Here is a 27,995-nt window from a genome sequence, read left to right as displayed (position 1 = left end):
TGAAAGGAAGAGTAAGATGAAGTTGTCTAAGCGTCTCTATAAATTTCCCAAATTGCTTGTCTAATTTGTGTCTATTGAACTTTTGGGGGTAAAGGAGCTTGGGCTTATAGAATTATTTTTCTTTGTTTTTCATCTTCTCAACTTGTTCCTTAGCGACTTCCTCAACCAAAGGGTTCTCATCTCCCTCATTCTCAATCTGACTCTTGCTAGGACTCTCTTTAGCATCACTCTTCTTAGAAACCTCACTCTCAAGGACCCTACCACTCCTAGTCACAATCGCATTTATAGGGCTCTTAGGATCTTATCTTGGTGAAGACAAAGAAGAAAGATTTGTAAATCCTTAAACTCACTAGCCAATTGAGAAATTTGGGTCTCCAACCCCTTATGGTAAGTTAACATGTCATTGAACTTCTCATTGCTTAGGGTCATGTAGGTGTTCAACAATTTGGCTTGCTTCTCTATGACATCCTCCAAGAAACTCCTAGAAGAAAATGGTTGATCATAAAAATTATCACTTTGACCATTTGTTTGAAGATTTCCCCTAATTTGATTGCTCTAATTACCTCTATATTGATTTTGGCCACAATCGTGATTATGGTTACCATAACCTTGGTTATAATCCCCATATCCTTGGCCATGACTTTGACCATTATAACCATGGTTGTTATAGCTACCACAAATCCCTTGGATTCCATGGTTTCTATAACCACTATTTTGGTTATAATTACCATAGTTCCTTTGGTTGTGATAATTCCTATTCCCAACTGTAGGGAATAATTTCAAGCCTTTAAATCCCACTAGCTTGAACCCCACTGTGATCATACACTAAAGTACGGTGGCGTCCAAAAGGGAAGAAGATAGAGCAAAAGAGTCTCCAACAAGTTTTTTTTAGGAACTTGTAAACCGTTCACGAGGTGAAGGTTACACCCCTTAACGATCCAAGAGATCGTAAACTCCATAAGGTCTAGAACCAAATAAGGGTTCGGGGATGATGGTACAAATCCAACCTAAAAGAGATTGAACCTGCCCTAATAATAGGCCTCTACTTTATTCAGATCGTATTCATGTGCGCTTTTTAATTAACATGCAATCAATAAGATTAACCCTAAACCTGTTTAATCTATGTTGGTTGAATTTAATGCACAAATAAACTATTATTGGCGATCACTTGAATTATAATCATATTAACCCTAAACAAGATTATTAATTATCTTATTAAGCGTGATTACAAGTACCAATTCCCTTTAAACATGCATAAAAGGTGTGATCAAGCAATAAAGAATAAATATCAAGCAACATAATAAATAATCAATATCATAATAATCATAAATAATAATTATAATAATAATAATATCATCATAAATAAAATAATCATCATCAAAATAATAATAATAATAATATTCATAATCATCATAAATTATAACAATTATAATCATAATCATGTTCATGTTAATATTAAAGCATAATAAAGATAGCAAGATCCTAGGCATGATACTAACAAGATTAATAACAAACCCTAGCTTGTCACTAAGCAATAAAAATCAAATCTTTAACCCTAACATGATACTAACAATCATAAATATTAGGAAGAACTAACATAGGAAGCATCGTATAAATCATATTTAATATTAAATTTACCCTAGACATGATACTAGGAATATCATAATAACAATGTAAACATAATTTCTACATCATAATATCGATTTAAACCATTAAAGCACTTACTTTGATGCCTCGTACCTCTTTCCAATAACAAAATACACACGTTAGTAACTTCAAGGAAAATAATAAACAAACAATTAAATTAAATAATTGAAATAGAGATTTGGGACCAAACCCTCAGAAATTAAAACTTTCACGTCTAGGGCGAAGGCAACTTCGAATATGGCTAGGTGTATCTATATCTTGTGAATGCGGAATTTTGTATTGAAAAGCAAGTTTAAAGAAAAAGAAAGAAAGAATTGGATGAATGCTAATTGATTGTAGGTGAATGTAGATGATTATTGATCGTGAGAATTGGTGAATTAAAATAAGAATTGATGAAATCTGGTTATCCAAAACGGAGTTTTTAATACGTAATTTATAGAGAAATCAGCCAAAAAGATAAAATATCAAAACAGAGTCTTTGGCGCACGCAAAACGAGGTTGGCGCACGCAAAACAGAGCTGGCGCCAGCACCAGCTAATTGGCGCCAGGCGCCAATGGCTAGCACCAGGCGCCAGGCCTGATTCTAGGCGCTGTTTACGCGTTTTTGTTTTTATCATATCTTTTGATCCGGAAGTTCAAATAAGGCATATAATATGTCGTTGGAAAGATCTTAAAGTATACTTTCCAACCCAATTAAAATCAGATTAAAATATTTTGTAGATAAAAAGATATGGTCAAAATAGTGGAAGGGTGTCAGTTTTGGATAAAGTTTCATGTCTTATTCATATCTTTTTCGTTATAACTCGGATTTAATATTATAATATATCATTGGAAAGATAATTTCAAGATCTATCCAACCATATAAAATTTGGATAAATATTATGAGGCAAAAAAATAAAATCTGAATATATTCCACTTTGTATAAAACAAGGATTTTTAAAAGGAGTAGTTTTATTCAATTTCAAACTCTTTAAAACATAATTATCAATCCTAACTCCATTAGGATTTAAAAGAACCTTCTAGAGTATTCTAAAAGACTATAATCAATCCTAATAGCTTTAGGAATGATAATTAATAATAGGCCCTCCTCTAGATCATTGGGCCGCATATAAAAACCAAATCGGGCCCAGTTTAGTATTTTGGCCATAACTTCCTCAATATTCATCAGAATTGGGCTTATAATATATCGTTGGAAAGCTCTTGTCAAGCCCCATCCAACTACACCATTATTGGACCCATAAAATGGACCAACCAAACTGGATTGGCTGTTTTCTTAAAATAAGTTTTCAAAAATAGAGAGAAGAGAAAAGAAATTAAAACTATCCGCAACACTAGACTTTCCACACTTTCGCTTCATCCGATTATGATTCGACATGAAAGGTACTCATCACTGGGTTTGGTTTTGGGGAGACACAAATGGGTGTCTACAGAAGCCCCCACTTTGACTGAGTTTTGAGAAACGCGAGTTTCGAAAAACGAAAGCCAAAGTAGCGATAGGGACGGAGAATGATTCAGAACGTTCTGCGATCCTAAATCACTCTTGTAATGCCGATACATGCAAAACTATCGTTAGTTAAACAGATAAAAGAGTTAAGAAACGCGCATCTTGCACCGTCGAGCACACGTCTCTGAAAGTAACCGATTGTTTTGATGACCTCCTGCAAGCTAGAGAATGCCATCCCGCTTTGAAACTGCTTCCAAATTTGGAAGATTGCTTCGCCTGAAACGATCCTCCTCCGTTATGATAATATTCCACGTCCAAGGGAATACCATCGAAGATTGCTTCTCTTGAAACAATCCTCAGTTGCATTGATAATATTCCACGTCCAAGGGAATACTATCGAAGATTGCTTCTCTTGAAACAATCTCTATCCGCATTGATAATATTCCGCGTCCAAGGGAATACTATCGAAGATTGCTTCTCTTGAAACAATCCTTAGTTGTTTGTGACAACCCTCCACAATCTAGGGAATGCCATCTTGCTGTTTGTTTTGATGATCTTCCGCAATCTAGGGAACGCTGTCGATCAATGTTGCTACATCTCGAGCCTTTTCTTGAATCATAGTGATAGCCTTTCCAATCATAGCAAAAGTCATCGAAGATCGCCCATCTTGTGCTATCTTCTCAAATCTTGGTGACAACCTCCACAATCTTAGCGAACGCCGTCGAAGACCGCCCATCTCGTGCTATCTTCTCAAATCTTGGGTGACAACCTCCACAATCTTAGCGAATGCCGTCGAAGACCGCCCATCTCGTGCTATCTTCTCAAATCTTGGGTGACAACCTCCACAATCTTAGCGAATGCCGTCGAAGACCGCCCATCTCGTGCTATCTTCTCAAATCTTTGGTGACAACTTCCACAATCTTAGCGAATGCCGTCGAAAATAACTTTACTTGAAGTCATCCTCAGTTGTTGCGATAATATTCCGAAGAAAATTACCGAAGACCAACACTTGTCGATCTTTAAAGCTCGCTCGAACTTTGCTTCCGCTATGCCTGTACGTCGGCGCTTTCGTTGCTTTGAACCTATACGTCGGTGCCTTTTCTTCTTTTGAGCTAATGCTTAGGCGCTTTAAGCTAAGTGAGACGATCTTTTATCAGGTCGATCACTTATTTGCTGTCGTAATCAAACCGACTACTTAATCATGTCAAATTGCTTATAGGGGCTAATTGGCGTACCAAGGAACCCGAAATCGCTGTATGAGGTCGAAATCACCTTTCTGAGAGGCTTCAAGCTCTGTCTCTGGTGAGATATCTCTAGAGTAGGGTCTTCCTTATTCTGATGCACCTGTATTTATTTTTGACTATAGAACTTTGCCAATCTCTTTAATTATCTTAGGGTTGACCTAAGGTTTAGCGTTGCTTGACTCAATAACTTGACACGACTCAAGGTATAAACTTGACTCGCTGTGATTGACTGACTCGAGGTTGACTCGACTCAAACTGTTTGACACATGTGTTAGACTCAAATCAAGGTGATGTGACACGACATGACTCAATGTGTACATGACTTGTGTGTGCATAGTGTTGACTCAAAAAAGCAAAAATTTTCCGTCATTTTTGTGGAGGGTACCGACTTTCTCCCGAAAAAGAAAGACGCGAAAAAGAATCGAAGTTTTGAAGGTGCATGTTGAATGAGCTTAGTCAAATGTCATTTGATACTATCTCTCAAGGTACAAGGATTAATTCATCCTAGGCTATCTCAATGGTTGACTCAATGATGAAAGTATTTGGGTAACTTAGGCACGGAGGCTAAGCACTTCATACTTCGTGATGCAATGATGATTATGATTGATGAGTGATGTTGATATGACAAGGCATGCTTTAATGTTGTGTTAAGATTTCATGACAAAGGGTTCCTAAGGGAAGTATATTTGGTCATGTATCTGTGCAGTGTGTGAAAGTGACATTAAAGTTAGGTCGCAAGAGCTAAGTGTGTGGGAAAATATTATTTTTAGAAGAGCCAAATGATGGTGACTCTTAGGCTAGGTAAGATAATGATATAGGGATCAAGCCCCCAAGTCTAGCTCTAAATGAATAGGGATGAGCATAGGGAATCCCTTGATATGATCATGGTGTGAGTGTGTGAATGTGAATATGAATGCATGTTTATTACGGCCGCACCTCGATGTGAGGTTGCCTACGTATCCGTTAGGAATCAGGCCGAACGTAGCTCTAGCCAAACCTCGCACAAGTGTGTATACCTCAAAAAGGTCTTTTTAAGGGTTGTAACGTGGTTAGGCTAAAGGTTTGAAGAAGAAGGGGGATAAAGGCTCAAGACCCTAGATAAGCCCCCAAGGTGTGCAACCTCGCTTTCAAATCTTTATATTTTTATGCTTGAGTTTCTACTCTTTTTTAGCTCTCTTTTATCTTTTGCTTTAGCATCTATTTTATTTTTATAAGCGTGGGCAATCCCGATCATGCGGTCTATCACTCACTTGGCATTCATGTTTCTCAGGCACAGTACCGAGCACTCGATAAGAGACGCAATATGAGACGTGTTCTTATCGAAGATATATTCATATCAAAGACATTGGAACACTTGCCCTTTTGTACACTTTTATTTATTTTTTTTGCTTTTGCTTATTTTTTCTATTTTAATCTTTTGAAACCACTCAAACTTTTTTAGAATTGCATAAGTTACACATCATCCCATCCCAAGGTTAGGTATATGTAGGTTGAAAAAAGATAGGTCTATCGTTAGACGAGGCTGAAAGTGGTTTATGAAGAAAGGATGTATAATTGAAAGGTGAAAGGAAATATGATGTGGCTACAAGGGGTGCCTTAAATCATTGGTATACCTTGTGCTTAATTCAACATGGTTTTTTTTTTTTTTTTTTTTTTTTTTTTTTTTTTTTTTTTTTTTTTGGCAATGTAATGCAATGATCATATATAAGGAAATAAATGCTCATTTTATCTAAAAAGTGAAGGGTAAAAATCAAACTCTAAGAAATAAATTCAAGGAGGATGAAGGGTGCCTATGCTAAACTTATTGGGGAAAGGGTTCGAAAAAAAAAAGAAAAAAGAAGAAAGCATGAAATCTTGGTGAGAAGCTTGCCTTGTGCATTTGTTTCATTAGTACCCTCAATTTTTATTTTTTTTTATTTTTTTTAAATTTTTTTTTATGAAATACAATGCGATGATCATATGCAACGAAATAAATGCTCATTTTATTAAAAGAAAAGAAAGAGAAATAATCTAAAAATTAATCTAAGGAGAATGACCATGATGCTTTGTCATAACATTCCTTTGAGCATCAAATCTCGGTCCAACATTGTTATTAGCAACAAAATTCACATATTCATTCTCATTCCCAACACATTCATCACAAGGAACATTAGGGCAAATGGAAGCATCATGGTCATTCATTCAACATAAATCACAAGACCAACATTCTCTAACCATGCAACAAGAAGAAGGAACAGAGTTAGGGGAAGAAGGCATACCTCTCCCCTTAATTTGGGAGGGAAGAATAGGTGCTTGTGAGGTTGCACTCTCGAGCTTAAACTTGATAGAAACTACCTCTTTCCCTAAGTCCGAAATTTGAGTTGACAAATTGTTGATAGAATTGAGTTGTTCAATCGAGCATCCCATAGTGCTACTCTTGTTTATCGGCTCTTTCTCACCATCTTGCCATTCCATGTAGTGTCTAACTACATCCTCAATGATATCTACAACCTCTTCCTCGGTCTTGTTCATGATTGGGCCTCCGGCTCCGGCATCAAGACTTGATCTCCCTTGAGGACTCAAACCTCCATAAAAAATTTGAATGATTAGGTAAGTGGGGATTCCATGGTGAGGACACTCGCGTTGATACTCTTTGTATCTATCCCATGCTTTATAAAGGCTTTCACTAGACCTTTGCTTGAAACCTTGAATCAAAGCTCTTGCCTCCTCCGTTTTCTTTTAAGGGAAGAAATGAGAAAGGAATTATTTGGTGACTTCATCCCAAGTTCTTAAAGAATTAGGCTTCACTTCCTTGTCTAGCCACTCTTGAGCTCTTCCAATTAGAGAGAAAGGAAATAGTTTGAGCCTTATGAATTCTTGAGCAACCCCATTTTTTTTTTTTTTTGGTAAATGAAAAATTTTATTACCAAAAGAGACAAAAACTTACAACTTACAAAGCTAAGTTGTAACCCCAAACAACACAAGCCTGCAAACACAGGCAACCAAACACCCAAAGCTCCTGCTAAAATGATGCCACCTTCTAAGAAGGGTTCACCACAAAAGCAAGAACATAGCTATTCCAAAACTAGCCCCATCCACCTTCTAGGAAGGGTAATAGGGGGAAAGGAAAGCCAAAACAAAATAGACCCCAACTCAGACTGAGCTGCAGGACAAACTGACAGCAAGACTGAACAACAAAACAAAGAGCCAAAAAAAGCAAATAACAAATTCAGCAAAGAAGAAGCAAGCCCCTCCCTAGACTCAGCTGTAAACCAAGCTTTACAGCAAGACTAGACAACCAGGGCAAACAAAAAGGCACCAAACCAAAGTTACAAAATAAGCAAATGCCTATCACCACTATTACACCTACAAGCAACTGTAAATAGAATGTCTCTAAAAACTGTATCAGCAGTTTTACAGTCACCTGTGAAAACCGAAGAATTTCTCTGTAGCCAGATGTGAGACACAGTTTCAGCAAAACACATTCCTATCAGCTTGTTCCTTAATATTTTTTTCTTGCAGATTATGGAAATCTAGGACAGTTCAACATCAAAAACAATGGCAGGTCTATGAACTCCAAACAACTTCAGCACTTTCATCTAGATCTCTTTAGCATAAGAACAATCAAAGAAAAGATGCTGAATACTCTCTAAATATTGGTTACACAGAAAGCAAATAGGATCACATTGAATATTCCAAGCTAGGAGCCTATCTTTAGTAACCAGTCTATTTATCACAGCAAGCCAGAGAATAAACAAGCTTTTAGGAGAAGCAACATTATTTCATATGAATCTTCTCCAAGAAACCTTTGGAGCCTGAACAGTAATTAAAGTGTAGATATTTTTAATCTTAACTTTGTCACCATGCTGAACAACACCCCACCCACCAATATCATTGATGATATTCCTGCCTTTCAGGATTCTACTTAGAACCCAAGAGCACCTTTTAGGGGCAGGGCTAGACCACCAAGTCCTATCTTTGAAATAATAAATATGGACCCACTTAACCCAAAAATTATCAGTTTTATTTGTAAGATCCCAGAGAAGCTTACAAATAGCAGCATAATTCCATTCAGGTAGGGAAATCAAGTTCCACCCACCACTGACCCTGGGAAGACAGACATATACCAAGCTACTAAAGATTTCTTTGAGGGATTAGCCTTTCCAATCCAAAGGAAAACTCTAAACCTGTTTTCCATTTCTTTGAGGATCTTTTTAGGAAAAACAAAAATCTGAGCCCAGTATGTTTGGATGCCAAAAAGAACACTCTTAACCAACTGTAATATACAAGCATAAGATAAATGCCTAGCAGACCAACCATTAATTCTAGCAGTAACCTTATCAACTAAAGGTTTACACTGAGCAATAGTGACTTTCTTAGAGGATAAAGGAACCCCCAAGTATCTGAAAGGAATAGTACCAAGGACCACCCCAATCAAGCATCTTAAAGCTTCTTGCTTAACCTCAGAAATTCCACCAAAACAAACCTCACTTTTATCTAAGTTTGCAGAGAGACCAGAAGCTGAACAAAACTTAGTAAAAGCCTGAAAAAGCAATATGATAGAGTCTTTATCAGCTCTAGAGAACAATAACAAATCATCAGCAAACATTAAATGAGTTAACATCATTTTTTCACATCTAGGGTAGTTGAAATTAGGATCAAGTTGTAACTCAACAAGGCATCTTGACAGATATTCCATGCTAATTGCAAAAGGAAAGGGAGACATAAGATATCCTAGCCTAAGCCCCTTCTTAGCCTCAAAGGATTTGCAGGGAATACCACTAAGCAGAATAGAGAAAGGGACAGAGGAGAGGCAGATCATAATCCATTTAACAAACTGACCAGGGAAATCAAGCTTAGACATAACAGTCTCAAGGAAACCCCATTCTACAGAGTCATAAGTCTTTTTCAAGTCAATTTTCAACATGCATCTTGGAGAAAGAAACTTATGCCCATATCCTTTGATGAGTTTAGTAGCCAACAGAATGTTATCCCATATATTCTTTCTAGGAATAAAGCCAGCCTGAGCTCCACCAATAACCTTAGAGAGAACAACATCAAGTCTAGCAGTAAGGATCTTAGACACTAATTTATACAACACTGAACAACAAGCAATGGGTCTGAAATCCTTAGCATAAGAAGGGCTAGGAACCTTAGCAACTAAGGTTATGGTAGCGCAATTCCGTTGTTTTAACATGGAATTATTATTAAAGAACTCCAAAACACCATCATAAACATCCCTCTTTAAAATTTCTCAGGACTTTTTAAAGAAAAAGGAGTTGAACCCATCAATCCCAGGGGCTTTGGAGCTATCAATATTTTTTAGAGCCAAATTAATCTCTTCAGTTGTAACAAGAGCAATGAGAAATTGCTGAGCACTCTTAGAGAGTTGAGCCCCTCTTCTCACTATTGTAAGATCAATACCAGGAAGAGAAGAAGCTTTAGTACCAAGCAACCTCTTATAAAAACCAGTATTATCAGCTTCAATATTAGCAGGAACTTTGAGAAGAACAACATTCTCATCAAATCGAGTATCAATCCTGTTCCTTCCTTGCCTGTGTTTCATGACAGAAAAGAAGTACTTATTATTGCGATCTCCAAGTTTGAGCCAGCCCACTATAGATTTATGCTTATAAATACTCTCTTGAACACTAATCCAATGCTTGATACTCTAATTAATTTCCATCTCCTGAGCATAAAGATCAACATTATTGAGATCAAGAAGAGAATTTTAAGCATTCTTAATTTTTGCAACAATGTCACCATACTTCTGAGTATTCAAATTCTTCATAGCTGTCTTCACCAATTTAACTTTAGACCAAACTCTAAACATAGCAGTACTAGTAACAGAACATTGCCAAGCATTTGTAACAATATCCAGGAATTTTTCATGTTCAGCAAGGCAATTGAAAAATATGAAAGGCCTCCCTTTACCATGCTGAGAATTAAAAACATCAAACAGAACAGGATTATGATCTGATAATGAAGGAGCCAAATATATAGCTTCCACATGACCGAATTGATCAATCCAATCATGATTCACAATTCCCCTATCAATCTTAGAATATGTTCTAGGGCCATTGTGAGCTTTATTACACCAAGAGAAATAGAGTTGAAGTCACCAGCACATAACCAAGGACCAGAAATACCAGACAATTGCTTAAGACCAGACCATAACTGCAATCTGTCTTGAACAATATGTAAATTATAGACAAAAGTGACAAGAAATTGATTCTGAAGGTCCTTAGAGGCAAGCTGACAATGAATAAATTGCTCTTGAACACATAGAACAGTGAGAATGATAAGATCAAACTTCCATCCCACCCAAATCCTACCTTTCAAAGAGAAATTATAATTATTATCCCACGACCAGGTATAACCAATCTTTTTCTGAATTTTAGCACAATTCTGCTTTTTAACTTTTGTCTCCAATATGCAGATAACTTCACAATTTTTATCAGAAAGTAGCTTTTTGACTGCAGCTACTTTCCTAGGGTCATTAAGACCTCTAATGTTCCATGAAAGGACAATCATGTTCGTAGAGGGGGATTACCATCACCCCCGATAGGAACATCAGTCTCATCAACAATATCAACCACATCTTCAGTATCATCTGTAAGAGGCATGTAAGTATTTGAGCTAGACACAGGAAAGCTAATCTGTCTGTTGGTTTTTTTCTTTGATTTCCTACCAGGGACCTGCCAGTCTTCAGGTTTCTGAATCTGTAGAGTAGGAACAGGAGTAAATTTCACAGGTTCAACTTTTTCAGCAGGGGCAGGATTGGTCTTCTTAGGAACCCAGATTTCTTAACCTGAGCTTGAACATTTTTACTATCACCAGACTTTTTTTGCTTCAGAGTAGATTTCTGAGGTAAGGCACAATCATGGACAACTTTGTTACATTTCTTGCAGAAAGGTGGGGTCCACTCAAACACAACCTTAATTGTGTTGCAATATTTCTCGAACTCCTTAAGATGATTGAGGGGACTTTAATTTACTCCACTATATTGCCGCCTTTTAATCAAAGTTATCATTACCGGCTTGATTTCAAAATCACTAACCGGGATCAATAATGGAGCAATCCCAGTCTCATACTTGTATGCACCCGGAGTGCCCAACTCCTTCAATGTAACCCTTAGGACTTCACCCATGTTAACTTGTACACACAAACTCAATGGAAAATATTAGTAACACGGCTACAAATGTAGCCAAAGGAGAAAAATCTTTTTGTATTTTCGAAATTTAGTGAAATAGACTCAACAACAATAGCAAACAACTACACCATTCCTCGGCAATGACGCCATTTTGAACAAGGGTTGAGACTAGGTCGTTGGACTAATCTTCCTTAGGCCAAACATAATTTGTAATCACCAACACACCCTTATAACTAGCATAGGAGTAAGTTGAGGGTCGAACCACTAGGAATGGGAGTTGAATGCTAATGCTAAAGCTAAGCTATAAAGTAATGAAGTAAGGTGTGTATGTTCTAAGACAATCAAACAATCAATATGAAATCAAGTATATCAAAAACTAGGGTTTAGGATCCTCATATACTTGCAATGGATACAACTAATTGGGATTGGAATTGACTAAGTCAATAATTACGAGGGAAAATCAATAATGCAATCAAAAGAGTTTGATAGGCTATTCTCCTAGAGGTCAAACTAGCCCCAACTACGAGAGACTCTAGCTAGGAACTTCACAAACCAACTCAATCGACAAATGCAAGCCACAAATCAATTGTCCGTATCAATGTGAACTTACAATGCAATCTAGTGCGAGTAACTAGGTTGATCACTCCTAAATTAAACACACACATGCACATAATCAATCAACCAATTTAATCACAACATCAACTCCATCAATTTCACCCAATTAGCATCAATCCATTACTAATATATGCTTCACCATCACCCTAAAAAGTAGACTACTCACAATCCATGGAAATCAAAATCAAAACTAAGCTAAACAAAAAATTCATCATCATCATATTAATCAAGCTAAAATCAGTAAAAAAATCAATCAAACTTGAGAAATTAACAAAGCAATTGAAATAAAAGGCTAAAAATTGCATAAAAATAAAACAAATCCTTACAAACTTTCTTCAGATTAATGGAGAAAATACTTAGAATCATCAATCTTCAATCATCAATCAAGAACTTCTCTCTCTACAAACTAGAGTTTCTCTCTCTACAAAATCTAACTTAATTCTATTCTAATTCTAAAAGAACTAACTCTCCCCTAAAAAAAGAAAGAAAATATTTATGTAGTAAAACTAACAAAGAGAAGGTAGTTAGATCGCCCAAAATAGACCCGTACAATCGTGGCCATCTTCAAGTAGGAGCATGGCCGTGCAAAATTGGGTACGGAACAAAGACCCTGAGAGGCGCGCCCGCGCAACTTGGCCGCGCGCCCTCGTCATGGTCGCGCGCGCCCACGCTTGGGAGCAAGGCAACCTCCTTCACCTTTGACTTGCTCTTCCTCGTGCACTCCACTTGATGATGTTGATGAACACGGAAGGAGGCAATCTCCAAATAGCCCCCATAGTGGGTTCAACACCAAGATTGGTGTACCCATCGCTTGCATTCACGAGCTAGAAGACTTGAGCTATACACTCCTTCAATCTTGAACTTCAAATGGTAGGCAAGAGGCATCTCAAACGATGTAAAACTTAGGAAGGAGACTCAGGAATCTTCGGATTACTATCATAACCTGAAAAATGAATGAAAACAAGCACATAAAAGAGAAAATAACATAATAAACCAAGAAATGCATAAAAATAGAAATTCAACTAAGAAAATGCAAACTAAGGAAATAAAGAGTAAAACTAAGGGAAAAACTAAAGAAAAGAGCTATAAAATAGCATGAATTTCACCCTAAAGAGAACCAAATGAGTACCATAAATGGCACTCATTAATAACTTTTGATACTTTGATTGATGTTTTCCATTCTCTTGATGATGTCCTTTGTTGCATTAAGGGATGTCCTTTATTTTGTTATCGATTTCCTCTATATTATATTTATTATCTGTATGATATCTTTTTGTTTGTTTGTTGTTGTCTTACTTTTTAATGAGTTCTTTTTGTGTTTGTTGTTGATATCCTATATTGTTTTATGATTTCATTTATTATCGGACATTATATCCTTTATTGTAGTATATCTATCTTCTGATATTTTGATTGATGTTTTACATTCTCTTGAAGATGTGCTTTGTTTTAGTAAATGATGTCCTTTATTTTTCTTATGATTTCCTCTAATTTGTTGATGATGTTTTATTTTTTGTTATGATGTCTTCTTTTACTTTGTTGATGTCTTGTAAATGTTTACATAATTTCCTCTATTGTCTTGTTGATATGTGTTATCTAATTCACTATATTTTATATTTCCTCTATTGTATTTTGTTTTGATGATTTCCTCTATTGTTAGACATTATATCTTTTATTGGTGAAGTTGATATATATTATAATACTTTTACTATTGTTTTGTATTTTTTAATGATTTCCTTTTTTGTATAAATGATTTCTTCTATTCTGTTGATGGTGTCTAGTACTCCATTGATGATTTGTTGAACTTTATATTTTTATATTTTCCTGTATTTCTTTATCTAATTGATGTTATCCTATATTCTGCTATTTATGTGCTCTGTATTATATATGATTTCCTTTTTTGTATTATTATATCTAACACTGTATTTTATATTTAAGAAAACTTATGAAAATGTAAAATTTGATGTTGCAATTCCCCAAATAAGAAAGAAGGTTGAAAAACAACATTTTGATTTGAGGTATTATATTGGTAAAAGATTATTATGTGTATTTTGTTATATCTTTTTGGAAAAATTGCTCCCATTAATCTGAACTTTGCCTCGTCCGCCCAAATTAATCCCAACTTTCGTTTATTATCTATCACTCCCAATTTTAGGGGGTATTAATTTCTATTGCACCCAACCGGTCATCTAACCTGATATAGCAAGTCACCAGACACGTGTCCTCACGTGATAGGTAAAAAAAAAATTAAAATAAAATAAATAAAATAAAAACAAAAATTAAAAAAAAATTACCAAACCCAGCCCCCCACCCCCACCCCGCCGGAAAATCGCCCCACCCCCAAAAAACTCTCCACCGCTGCCGGAAAACGGCGCCCACCCTTCCCCCGCCCTGAAAAACCCACCTAATCTTCCCCATCCCTGTTCTCGTTGCACCTATTATTAGCAATCACCACCGCAATCAACCCTTCTCACGGCCACCGCACCACCTCTGCTCCCAGCCATCGTCACCAAAATCACCACAAATCGCGCGCAACAGCCCCAATTAGCAACCCACTGCTTCACCATGACCTGCAACCACCCTCAATAAGTGTTCGACAAATTGAATAGAGCAGCCCATGTTCGTCGCGAGCGCGACCTCTGCCACCGTGGGGGTTCCTTTCCTATCCCCTACTTTGGTGCGCGAGAGAAGAGAGATGGTGGGGGCATGGGGCTGTTGCTTTGGGTGGCCGGTGCTCCGGGGGAAGGGGGTGGCTGGCTGCGGGCTGCCGTTGGGTATTGGGTGGTTTAGTATAGTTTTTTTTTCATTTTTTTTTTGTTTTTTTTTGTTTTTTTTTTTTTTTTTTACTTTTGAACCAATCAGGTTGCGACATGTGTGCAACTAATGACAAGTCAACAAAATTGACCTCTTCAACCGGTTCCAAGTCATTTGGGTGCAATAGAAATTAATACCCCCTAAAGTTGGAAGTGATAGATAATAAACGAAATTTAGGATTAATTTGGGCGGACGAGGCAAAGTTCAGATTAATGGGAGCAATTTTTCCTATCTTTTTTCCTTGTCTAATCATTTTCTTGTTTTCTATGTTGTTCCAGTGATATAAATGCAGATGATATGAGAGATATTACAATTTCCAGTCAATCTAATGCACATTCAATGACATATTTTATAAGTCTTTTATCTAATCAACAAAAGTGTGATGTTGAAGAGATTGGGTTTGGTGGAATTTTGTATATAATCTTTTTTAGAGATCTAAATAGATCTTTGTATCAGCCTCTTGTTTTGAATTATAATCCTACAACAAAAGTTTTGTTGGTTGGTGATCAGAAGATTTCTTTTACCAATACTGATTTACACAATGTTCTTGGCATTCCTGACACTGGTAATGCAGTAATTGAGTTGTAAAAAAAAAAAAGTAGGTGAAAATCCAATTAAGGATATAATCAAGGAATGGAGAGACTATTTTGGTTTAGACAATGATGGGGATGCTGGAGTTGTGACACCTAAGAAGAAGAAATTTAACTTTTTATCTGGAACAACTCCTTTAAAAGGTGAAAAAGTTTGTGACAAAGGTATTTATTTCCTTTATTCTGTGATATTATATCTTTTATTTCTTTACTGATATCCTTTATTGTGTTATTCATGTTCTCTATTGTTTTAATAATATTTTTTTTAATGTATACTAATATAATTATTTTTTGTATCTCTAGCTCCTATATCTTCTGAGATAGAGAGGAAGTCTTCTGAAGATATATCTGAAGAGGAGGCTGGTGCTCTTAAATCTATTTCCAAAAAGAGATATGTTCCTTTAGAGGTTTCTAAGGCAAAATTTGAGGCTTTAAAGGATGGTGGAGATGAGTTTAAGAGACTCTTTGTGGTTTATGCATTGACTAATTTTCTAGCACCTTATGGTGACAAGTCTCTTAACATTAGTTGTGTTAAATCTTTGAGAGATGTTAATAAAATAAAATATTTTGACTGGTGTGACTATATTATAAGGGAAATGTGCAGTTCTATAGAGGATTTTCAAAAGTTTTTGTTTGAAAAGAAAAAACAGCCCACAACTATAACTAAGCATTTGAAGAAGATTGGTGGGTGTTTGCCAGCATTATTGATTGGTGATGGGTGTCATAAATGGCACCCATTTGATGAGCATTTAGGTTGTTTTTACCTTCTTTCATAGCTTTCCTTCTTATAAATGCATAGTTTTATGCTTTTGCTCTTTATTTTACCTTTTCTCGCTCTTTTTGTGGTTTTGTGCATTTTAATGATTTTTCTAGTGTTTTTTCCTTTTATTGTTCTCTTTTTGTGGTTGAAGGTATTGTACAAGGTTCGGGTCTTGATATGGATGGATTACTAAGGTGGAAGATGCTTTTGGAGCAAGCTCATGGCAATAGGAAAGCTCAAGATGCAAGCACTAGTGGAAAAAAGCCTATCCGTAACGGGCAAAAACAAGCTTTTCGTAACGGGCAACAGGCGTTACGTATACGGCCGTTATAGATAAAAGTATTATTTGTAACGGGCACTTATTCGTTATAAATAACCAGTTATTTGTAACGGGCAGGTTAGGTGCCCGTTACAAATACCAAGTTATTTGTAACGGTCATTAAAAGTGCCCATTACAAATAACTAGGTATTTGTAACAGATACTTTGACTGCTCAGTATCTGTAACGGACACTTTGACTGCCTATAACAAATAGCCAAGTATTTGTAATGGACACTTTGACTGCTGTAGACACCTACTTTTGGCCTCCTGTCCCGATAGGAAGTGCAATGACAATAAATAAAACCATCTTCGTGTTGGATCGAAGTGAAGAATGCTTATGGATAACTGGTTAAACGATAAAACACAAAATACTAGCCCAAACCAAGGAACAAAGCCAAATAAAGTCTAATTAATTAAATCCGATCATAATTAGGCTTAAGCCCGTGCTTAAAACCCAATAAAGACGGATTTAGGAGCGCCTAGGTCAAAATAAACGCTGCCGCAGAAAATAACGCGCGCATCTCAAGCAGTCGCGCTGGGCTGGCGCGCGCAACTAATTCAGTTGTGTGTGACACTTAGCGCAAGTGCCAGAGTTGTGCTTGTGAAAGATTCAGAATTTCAGAAAATTGGAAAATCGAATCTTGCCATAAAGCCGCGCACAAGACCATTAGCTGCGCTACCTATAACAGCGCAGCTTAATAACTTGCGCTGGGATGCCGCGCGTAACTCATCGAAGTGCGCGCGACACCTGCTACGGTAAAATGTTCAAAACCCTAAACCTACTCATTCCCTATAAATAGAGGCTTAATTCAAGGCTTAAAAAGATAGAAATTAACCCTAAACTCTGGCGAAAAACTTGTGAACTTGTGCTACCTAACCCCTCTTGTCCTAAACACTCAACCCTTTGATATTTCGTTACTACGGTGGAGGTTCCCCAACAAGAAGAAGTCCATAAGTGTTCTAAACAGAGATCTAGCAAAGAGAAGTGGTAAATTCCCGAGCAATTAGATAAATCATTTTTATTTTCTTGTTTAAAAGAACTTTAATTAATTAATTAGTGTTGCTAACTCACTTTAAAAGGTTTAATTAATCAATTCCACATAGTATCTTGCGTTAAATAAGATTAGAATTGAATAATTAATTGTTGGTTGATCACTGTGAATATTGTTTATTTCTTGTTATATCCATGAATTTAATTAAATAAAGAATAACGACATTGCATTGTAATCCTATGTGAATTAATGTGTGTAAACAAAATCAACTAACTTAGTTCTAGGTATCGCGTTGCATATATTGTTTGGTGATGAAATTGTAAAAGGGAAGAGCTAGTAGAGGCCGTACTAGGGCTAGGATAGCGATTCCCCCTTAAAGGGAACGTTATTTTAGTACCCTCGCTCCCGAACTCATTTCTGGTTTATGTAGACCAATTTGGGCATGGGTAAACTTATGATTTATGCTAATTATTTCATGTATTCCACATGGAAGAAAGGCATGAATGAGGTTTATGAGAAAAACTCATTGGCGACTCCTACTTGTTTCTTACAAAAAAGCGTGATGATAGAATCAATTCTAATTCAAGGTCCCCCAAACAGTCATGAATTCAAATCCTACTGCACCCTAACAAGTGTAAAGTCCTAGGCTTTTAAGTGGCCATGGGCATTTGAGGAGAGTACCCCTTACAATGGGATCACCCTCCTTACTGTGGCGACTTCACTGAGGACTTAGATGTTACACGATTAGTTCTTAGTTATGGTCCAAGGTTTCCAACACTAGGTTGCCTATGGGTTGTAACGGGAATTAACTTGGATATTCTCTAGTTAGAGAGCGAGACTTGAACGCATAATATCTTCCTTTTGCACAAAAGTAAAAACCAAACAAGCAACATTGCATCATGCTTAATCATAGCACACTTAAACCTTTGGGGATTGGCTCATTGATTAGGGGTCGCCAACACTAGGCTTCTATCCCGAAATCAATAACAATCATCCCACCCATATTGCCAACAAAATGTTGGGAGAGCGATGTCATGAGTCAACACGTTAAAAGATTGATTTGTGCGTCGTTTCTTAAGATATGGTACCTTTGGACACCCAAGTCTTTTGATCTTAGAATGGCATTGCGTGAATCTTGACTTATGACATGCTTTATGTGATTATGTGACTATATGCAACGTGTTAGGATAGTCTTCTTTTTTTTTTTTTTTTTTTTTTTTTTTTTTTTTTTCTTTTTTTAGTTTGGTCTACGTTCCCAATTACGAAGTTGTCCCTTGGTAATTTTGAGTCGTATTCAAAGGATAACATAAAAAAAAAAACGATGACAAAACAAAAAAAATCGCTCGAATTAAAACAAAAAATCTTACGAGCTGGTGGCGAGCACAACTCAATGAGTTGCGCGACCCCTACCAGCGCAAGTAAATTTGATGTGCGCGCCATTCGTGCGTAGCTTAATCACTGGCGCGCACCCATTGTTACGACTCGATTTGATTTCTCAAAAAATAAATTAACTCGTTGAAACAATATCTTCATTGAAGAATTGTTTAAGGGCGATGTTATCCGTTCGAATATATCTTGCGTCTTTTTTTTTTTTTTTTTTTTTTTTTTTTTTTTTTTTTTTCTTCTTCTAAACAAGCGTATTGATTTACTTATCCTTTCGTACTTCCTTTAGGGCCGGTTTTCAAGTTTGGAAACAAAGACTCTCGGGCGCTCGTATTCTACGTTTACCATCAAGCAACCCACCGCTTTCAAACCACCTTCCCTTGACAACTAGTCCTAATCCAACAACAATGTCAACCATCGAGCAACTCCAAGAAGAGATTGCTTGCTTGAGAGAAAAAAAGGCTCAAGAGGCCAAGGAAAGAAGAATTAAGAAACTTGAAAAGGCTGAAAAGAAAAATGCCGAGACTCTACCCTTGCAACAAAAGATGGAATAATTATCCGTCAAAGAAAAATCGTTGGAGAAGCTTGTTCTTTGTTCCACCATGGGGAACAAGTACTTCGACGCAGAAAAGTTTGCTTCTCCCCCCAGGACTTGCCAATATTTATGGTGACCAATAATCCACAAAACCACTTAATGTGTTTTACTGGCACCATGGCATTAAAGGGAGTTGATCCTAAGCTTTATGCTTTGACATTCCCTTTACCTCTAGACCCAACCGCGAGAGAGTGGTACTATGGGTTAGATCCAAAATTCAAAACAACATGGGAAGATGTAGTTTCAGCTTTCATTACCCAATATAAGAGTAACGTAGAGTTCAAATCGACTCTACGTGAACTTGGAATACTTAAGCAAGGCGACGATGAAGGTTTCCTTGCTTTCTATGGTAACCCGAGTTAATACAAAATTTCATTGACAATTGTCATGAAAAGTACAACAAGCATCTACGTTACATTGGTTTAGACACTTTTCAAAAGGTCCATCCTGTGGCTACTAGGATTGAAGATGATCTTGCAATGGAAAAAGCAAACAAACCTTATCATCATCAACCTAGGAATAATTACAAAAAGGGGAATGATAATAGTTCATCCTCTATTAATGAATTTGCGACTTCCACGCAATATAATTACAGTAATGACCCACGGAAAAGATGGACAACAGCAAGAAAATTTACACCATTTCCTGTAAGCTATAAAGAATTATTAGAAAAATTGAGCGAAAAAGGCTTACTTGCACCAACAGGGCCGCCAACACCACCCACTCCACTAGAAAAAAGATTTGCTAATTGGGATGGTAATGCTTATTGTGCTTATCATAGAGGCGTTGGACACGATACTGAGCGTTGCTATGTCTTAAAACACAAAATACAAGATTTAGTAGACGATGGGAGAATTCCCACGCCTAAACCTAACAATAATGCATCCCCATTAGGGGTGTTTTATTTTGATGAGGACCATATGGGAAGTGATACGTTCAATCCTTTGGACTATATCACACGTATAGGAGAACTTCTAGCCACAATACTCATAGGGGCAACTAATGAAGTATGTGACTATGGGGCGACGACTTTCAAGACTTATATGTCTCTAAGTATACCGCTGTCCCACCTCCATCTTGTTTACAAAATGAGATAAATGGAGCGCTTGATTGGGATCATTTCTTGGGGAAGTCACAAGACTTATCAAATCTCTCCTTGGATGAACAATGGCATCAAGCACAACTCATAATCAAATCTCTCCTTGGATTAACAATGGCATCAAGCACAACTCATGGAACATCTTGAAATGGAGGCACCTTCAAAGCCTCTAGAAGAAAGTTGGTTTATGAGTCCTACAACTAACCCAAATGAGATAGATCATCTAACTCGTTCTGGGCAAGTTTACCAAACACCACCAAATGGGTCTTCGACAACACAAAATCAAACTGAAGGTCAAGTAAAAAATCCAATACCACCTCCACTCGAGGGGGAAGATCCATTGGTTAAAAAACTTCGCCAATCCAAGGCAAATGTTAGCATTAGGGAACTCCTAAGTACTTCTAATGAACATAGGAATTCTCTTATGAACGCTCTAACGGCTTTGTCTGTAAGCACCAACACAACCCCTTAGGATCTCGTTATCTTGCTTACTAACGAGAAATCCGACAAATCAATCATTTTCACTAATGATGATTTGCCTTCAAAAGACACTACCCACAACAATGCATTATACCTAACTGTGGGGTGCAAGGGATACAATATCCCTCTTACTTTAGAAGACAATGGGTCGGCTTTAAATGTGTTCCCATTACGAACAACAAAATATCTAGGCCTTAATCCAGAAAAAAAATTTCATTCAACAACAAAAAGCATTAGGGCCTACGACAACTCGAGAAGAATAGTGTGTGGAACTGTTAAGTTGCCAGTCACCACAGGCCCAATTCAAAAGACGGTTGAATTTCATGTAATAGATATTAAACCCACATTCAACCTTATACTTGGACGTCCTTGGATACATGAGCTTGGTGCAATACCATACTGTAGGGAATATTTCAAACGTTATCCCTAGCTTGAACCCCACTGTGATCATACACTAAAGTACGGTGGCGTCCAATGGGAAAGAAGATAGAGCAAAAGAGTCGCCAACAAGTTTTTTTTAGGAACTTGTAAACCGTTCACGAGGTGAAGGTTACACCCTTAACGATCCAAGAGATCGTCAACTCCATAAGGTCTTGAACCAAATAGGGTTCGGGGATGAAGGTACAAATTCAACCTAAAAGAGATTGAACCTGCCCTAATAATAGGCCTCTACTTTATTCAGATCGTATTCATGTGCGCTCTCTGACTAACATGCAATCAATAGGATTACCCTAAACCTGTTTATCTATGTTTGTTGAATATTAATGCACAAATAAATCTATTATTGGCGATCACTTGAATTATAATCAAATTAACCCTAAACAAGATTATTAATTATCTCATATAGCGTGATTACAAGTACAAATTCCCTTTAAAAATGCATAAAAGGCGTGATCAAGCAATAATAATAAATATAATCATCAAGAAACATAATAATCATAATCAAAATAAATTAAAACAGTTATAAAAATTACAATCATAATAATTAAAATTATAATAATCATGTTAAAGCATAATATTAATAGCAAGATCCTAGGCATGATACTAACAAGATTAATAACAAACCCTAGCGTGTCACTAAACAATAAAAATCATAGCTTTAGCCCTAACATGATACTAACAATCATAAACATTAGGAAGAACATAGGAAGCATCATACTTAATATTAAAGTTACCCTAGAAATGATACTAGGAATACTATAACAACAACCTAAGCATGATTTCTACATCATAACATCAATTAAACCATTAAAGTACTTACTTGGCTGCCTCGTACCTCTTTCTAATAACAAAATACACACGTTAGTAACTTCAAGGAAAATAATAAACAAAACAATTCAATTAAATAATTGAAAGAGAGATTTGGAACCAAACCCTCAGAAATTAAAACCTTTCACGTCTAGGGCGAAGGCAACTTCGAATATGGCTAGGTGTATCTAAATCTAATGAATGCGGAATTTTTATATTTGAGAAAACGCTAGTTTAGAAAAGAGAGAGAGTAATCAAGAAAATCTTGATGAGAGTTGGTGAATCAAAACGGAGTTTTTAGGAGACTATTTATAGAGGAAATCAACCAAAAAGATAAAACATCAAAAATAGAGTTCTGACGCAAAAAGCCAGGTTAGCGCTAGACACTAAGGCTAGCGCCAGGCGCTACAGCTGGTGTTTGGTGCTGACTAAGAATTTGACTCGTTTTCTAAAATCAGATAAAAATTGCCGTACAGGAGGATAAAATCGTATTTTCCTCAAAAACGTTCTTTTATTCTGATTAAAACTCTAAAAAGTCATCAAAAGTCAATTTATCAATGCTAATTGAATTAGGAATGAAAAGAACCTTCTAGAAGAATCTAGAAGACTAAAACCATTCCTAATTGCATTAGGAATGATAAATCCATATTAGGCCCTCCTCTAGATCATTGGGCCGCATATAAGGCTCAAACCGGGCCCAATACAGTAATTTGGCCATATCTTCCTCAATATTCATCGGAATTGGGCTTATAATATATCGTTGGAAAGCTCTTTTCAAGCCCCATCCAACTACATTATTATTGGACCCATATCATGGACCACCCAAACTGGATTGGCTGTTTTCTCAAAATAGGTTTTTAAAAACAGAGAGAAAAGAAAAGAAATTAAAACTATCCGCAACACTAGACTTTTCACATTTTCACTTCATTCGATTATGATTCGACGTGAAAGGTACTCATCACTGGGTTTGGTTTTGGGGAGACACAAATGGGTGTCTACAGAAGCCCCCACTTTTACTGAGTTTGGAGAAACGCAAGTTTCGAAAACAAAAGTCAAAGAAGCGATAGGGACGGAGAATGATTCAGAACGTTTTGCGATCCCAAATCACTCTTGTAACGCCGATACCTGCAAACTAGCGTTAGTCAAACAGATAAAAGAGTTAAGAAACGCGTATCTTGCACCGTCGAGCACACATCTCTGAAAGTAACCGATTTGCTGCTGTATTGCTTTTTTGATGACCTCTTACCAAGAGAATGGCATCCTGCTTGAAAACCGCTACGCTTGTAACTGCTTCCAATATAGAAGATTGCTTAGCTTGAAACGACCTTCTTCCACTTTGATAATATCCCACAAACCAGGGAACACTATCGAAGATTGCTTCGCTTGAAACAATCCTCTTCCGCTTTGTGACCATCTTCCACGTCTAAGGGAAAATGATCGAAGACAACTTCGCTTGAAATCACCTTCTGTTGTTTTTGACAACTCTCCACAATCTAGGGAACGTTGTCGAAGATATCTTCGCTTGAAGCTATCCTCACTTGTTGCGATAATTTCCCAAGGAAATTACCGAAGATCTCCGCTTGTCGATCTTTAAAAGTTCGCTTGAACTTTGCTTCCGCTATGCCTGTACGTCGGCGCTTTACTGCTTGAACCTGTATGTCGGTTCCTTTTGAATTATGAACCAATATGTCGGTGCCTTTTGCAAATGAACCAGTATGTCGGTGCCTTTTGCGATGAGCCAATGCTTAGGCGCTTTAAGCTAAGTGAGACAATCTTTCATCAGGTCGATCACTTTGTGTAATCAAGTCGATTACTAAAAATCGTGTCAAATTGCTCAGAGGGGCTAACTGGCGTACCAAGGAACCCAAAATATATTGCATCAGGTTAGAACAACCGTACTGAGTGGCTGACTGTTCTGGCGCCGCTGAAATAACATCAGCGCCAATTAACTGGCTGTAGCGCCAGACGCTGGAGCTAGCGCCAGGCGCCAAGCCTATCTGCTGACGCCAAGGTCAGGCGCTTGGCGCTAGAGTCGGGTTTTCCTTAAATACCCTTCTCTTCTTCATTTTCGCTGCTGCTCGTCGCGCTTGTTGCTCGAAATTCCCTAAAATTCATTTGCTTCGTTCTTGCTCGTTTCTCAACCAAATTCGCTCAAATTTGTTGCAAATCAAAGCTTATTCCATCCATTTTCCCGATCTATGTAAGTTTTCTTCAAACTCACACCGGTTTTTATGAATTTTGCATGTGTATATTCTCAAATTTCATGAAAATTCGAAACTTAGAATGCTTAATTCTCTTTGTTTGTCAAATTTTATGCCACTAAATTGCTTGATTATGTTTATATATTGCCTTGGGAGTGATTTGAGACTTGTTTGACCCAATTTAATGAAGAAATTAACAAATTGCCATTGTTGAACCTCTTAAGGTCGGGAATACAATGTGGCTCTTTCTTGATGTTTTTGCTAGCAATTCTTGTCCAATTTGTCACAATAATTACTATAGTATTGCAAGAAATTGTTTGATTGCTTGAAAAATGCCGTTATGCTCAATTTGAATTTGTGCTCTGTTTTAGTACTATGTACTCTGTTTTTTTGCGAACATAGTATCATGCGGCTAGGCGAACCTTAGATACTATAGAACCTTAATTTATGAAAATTTTGCACAATGTAGCATGGCTAGACAGCGAGGTTCCGGTTCACGGTCCCGAGACGTTCGACGGGAGCATGAGCCTATAGAGGACGATGCCGAGCCGTCCACTTCGCTTGGTCGACTCCCGAGTGGGATGAGCGGACCTTGTACTTTTCTCTCGTCCACCACATTTCTGAGAGGGTGAGACGGGGCATCACCGTTGGGAGGACGCACTGTCATGGTTCCGGCTGTGACGGCTTGGGCGATTTGTACAAGATGTACATCGCCAGAGATGATTAGACGAGACTTCTATGGGAGTCTTGCGGTCTTACTGCGCTGTACGAGACCTCCGAGGCAATGGTTGCCTCCAGCGGGGGTCACCATGTAGTTCGTGTTCTGGTGGAGTTCTTTTGGGACACCACCAACACTTTCCACTTTCCTTGGGGTGAGATGACGGTCACTCCTACCGACTTCAGTCTCATCACAGGACTGGAGTTCAGTTCCGTGCCACTGCTGTTCGACAGTGGGATCGACGTCTTTTCCCCTGAGGTCGAGGAGCTATTGGGTCCGATTGTTATTTGAGCTCAAGCTGAGGTAGATTCGACTCAGTTCAGCACTAGGGGGATTCGCCGTTCGACTCTAGCAGCGGCTTTGGACGATGATGCAACCTTCCGAGAGCAGCGGGTGCGCATCTTTGCACTCATCTTGTTGTCAGGGACGTTCTCCCCTGACAAAGGTAGTAGGGCGCTGCTTTACTACCTTCCTGCCGTCCGCGATCTACACCGGATCGGGACTTATGACTGGGCCAGCTTGGCCAATGCTGATTTCATTCGAGTGTTGAGGGACTCGTGTCGACATCGGTCCTTTGGGTCGAATGTTGCTTTATCCAGCTTTTGGAGGGTCGTAGAGGTAAACCTTATTCCCTATAAAGTTTAGCTCTACAATTTAGGTAGCATTTGCTGATAATTTTAGCTCCTTGTAGATCTGGTTCTACGAGTACTTCCCTTCTACTGCGCCGCGAGACCGTCGCCGCGCAGGTTTCCAGTTAGTACTGCTTCCTGGGGCAGCCGCTATGTCGGGATGTCCACTGCATATGTCCGAGATTGGATCATCTCGGTATGATTCTAGTCTTTTTGACATTTTGAGATGTTTTAGATAGATTCTTGCCTAACTGACGTTCTTTGTAGGAGCCTGAGGTGCTGAACCAACCGTGGGACGACCTGGCAGTCCCTGGGTTAGCCGCGCAGTATTATGCTGAGCGTCGCTATTTCTTAGGGACTTATGGAGCGGTTGCGTATCTTGGAGAGAGGGTTGCTATTCAGCATTCCTCTGATACCTTCGTCGTTCCTGCTCCTCCACCACATCACATGTTTAACGTCGCGAGGTTGTTGAGCATGTCAGAGGGAGCTGGTACCCCTTGGCGATCTTACACGATCCCTGGGCGATGCTATGCAGAGGAGCTACTGCCGTTGTTAGCTCCAATTCCTGTACCGGCTGAGGATGTGGCGGTACGATTTTTTAGCTTTTACCTTTCGCTAAGTAGCCCCCAAGTAATGCTTCATTGTTTTTGTCTTGCCTTGTCAGGACGATGCTGCTGAGTTCGTGCCACCCCGTATGTCTATCCATTACCAGAGGACATATGGGCCGATCGAGGAGATGATTCCTCCGACTCCTAAGGACGAGCGCTTCGTAGAGCGGTCGATTCCTCGCCACCAGACTCGGGTAAGCTTGTTTATTTGCAACTTTTGTCCAAATATATTTTGCATGTTTACTGACTTATTTCTTTGACAGTTCTCGCACGAGGTGGTTTCGGCAATGGCACGATGCATAGACGCCTTCCGGAGCCAGCTTGTCCGGATGGGGAACGCGGCTACCTGCCGTCGGGACGACGTTATTCAGGAGGTAGTCTTTCCTTTATATGTTTTGCATTACCGCTTCAATTTTGCTTGTTTATGATTTTAATCTCTATTTGCAGGGTCAGCCCATTCCTTCTTGTACCCGCACGAGACCTGTGGTGCGGAGGGATCCGGCGAGGTCTAGCTCGAGACGTCTCCGCACTACTTCGGGAGGTAGGGGCAGTCACTCTGAGGCTGCCCGTACTGAGGCGGTAGAGGGATCAAGTTCTTCCTATGAGGGTGCACATGCTGCGCCGGTAGGCCAGGGAGAGGCTACCTAGGCTCTTAGAGGTGGTGGGATGTACGAGGTTGGCTCGTCATCGCAGCAACCTCCGCAGCCTCAGCCTCAGGTTGATCTCGGGTGGACGGGTCATACGTTGAGCTTTCCTCCTCCCGCGGAGACTGGAGCTGATGCTGGAGCTGGAGCCGGTGGAGAGGTTACTCCTCGTACAACGAAGTTTTATGCGATGATGGGTTTACGTCCCCCGGCACCGTAGTTTGTTCCTGTGCTTTTTATTTATTTATTTGACTTTGTATAGAACTTTGCCTTTTAGATAGACTCATTTTTTTAGACATATTTTGTATATACATACTATTATGAGTTTTTTTATTTATCATGTTTTTTTTTATTTTTTTATTTTTTTTAATATATTGTTATTATTATGTGCAAGTTTGTGTGTGCAAGAAAATGTGACAAATAATTTTGGGCAAAAATTCCGTCATTTTTATTATTGATGTCTCCCCCAAAAAGAAAAAAAAATGAAAAAGGGAAAAGTCAAATAAAATATTGGATTTATAAAAACTTGAAATTTAGTCTAAATGAAATCCAAAAAGTAATATAATTAATATAATAGCTATATTAATTAAAAAAGGAATAAATGAATATTTAGAAAAAGATAAGGAAGCCGTAAAGTCATTAGCAGACTCGAATTAAGGTAAAAACACGGTTTTTAGAAAGTGCGTACGATGAGGCAAATTGGCGCCAGCTGGCGCCACGCGTTTTGGTGTAGCGCCAGGCGCTACACTTAGCGTTTGGCGCCAGCCTATGGCGTCAGGCGCCAATAGTAGCGTGTGGCGCTAATTAGCGCCGACTCCAAATCCTTCCCAGATTA

The 27,995-nt window shown here is 38.1% G+C and overlaps 1 non-coding gene across 1 annotated transcript; it reads left to right on the top strand.

The window, feature by feature from the left end:
* Positions 1-6,934: 6,934 nt before the first annotated feature.
* Positions 6,935-7,040, top strand: LOC145561094 (small nucleolar RNA R71). Its single transcript, XR_014093676.1, has one exon. It is a non-coding gene; the product is annotated as a small nucleolar RNA R71 (small nucleolar RNA).
* Positions 7,041-27,995: the final 20,955 nt, after the last annotated feature.

The sequence above is a fragment of the Chenopodium album genome, chromosome 9 (genome assembly GCF_948465745.1).
Source record: "Chenopodium album chromosome 9, dcCheAlbu1.1, whole genome shotgun sequence".
In the NCBI taxonomy this organism is placed as follows: Eukaryota; Viridiplantae; Streptophyta; class Magnoliopsida; order Caryophyllales; family Amaranthaceae; genus Chenopodium; species Chenopodium album.
The sequence above is the reverse complement of the archived record's forward strand: the minus strand, read 5'-3'. Positions and strand labels throughout refer to the sequence as shown.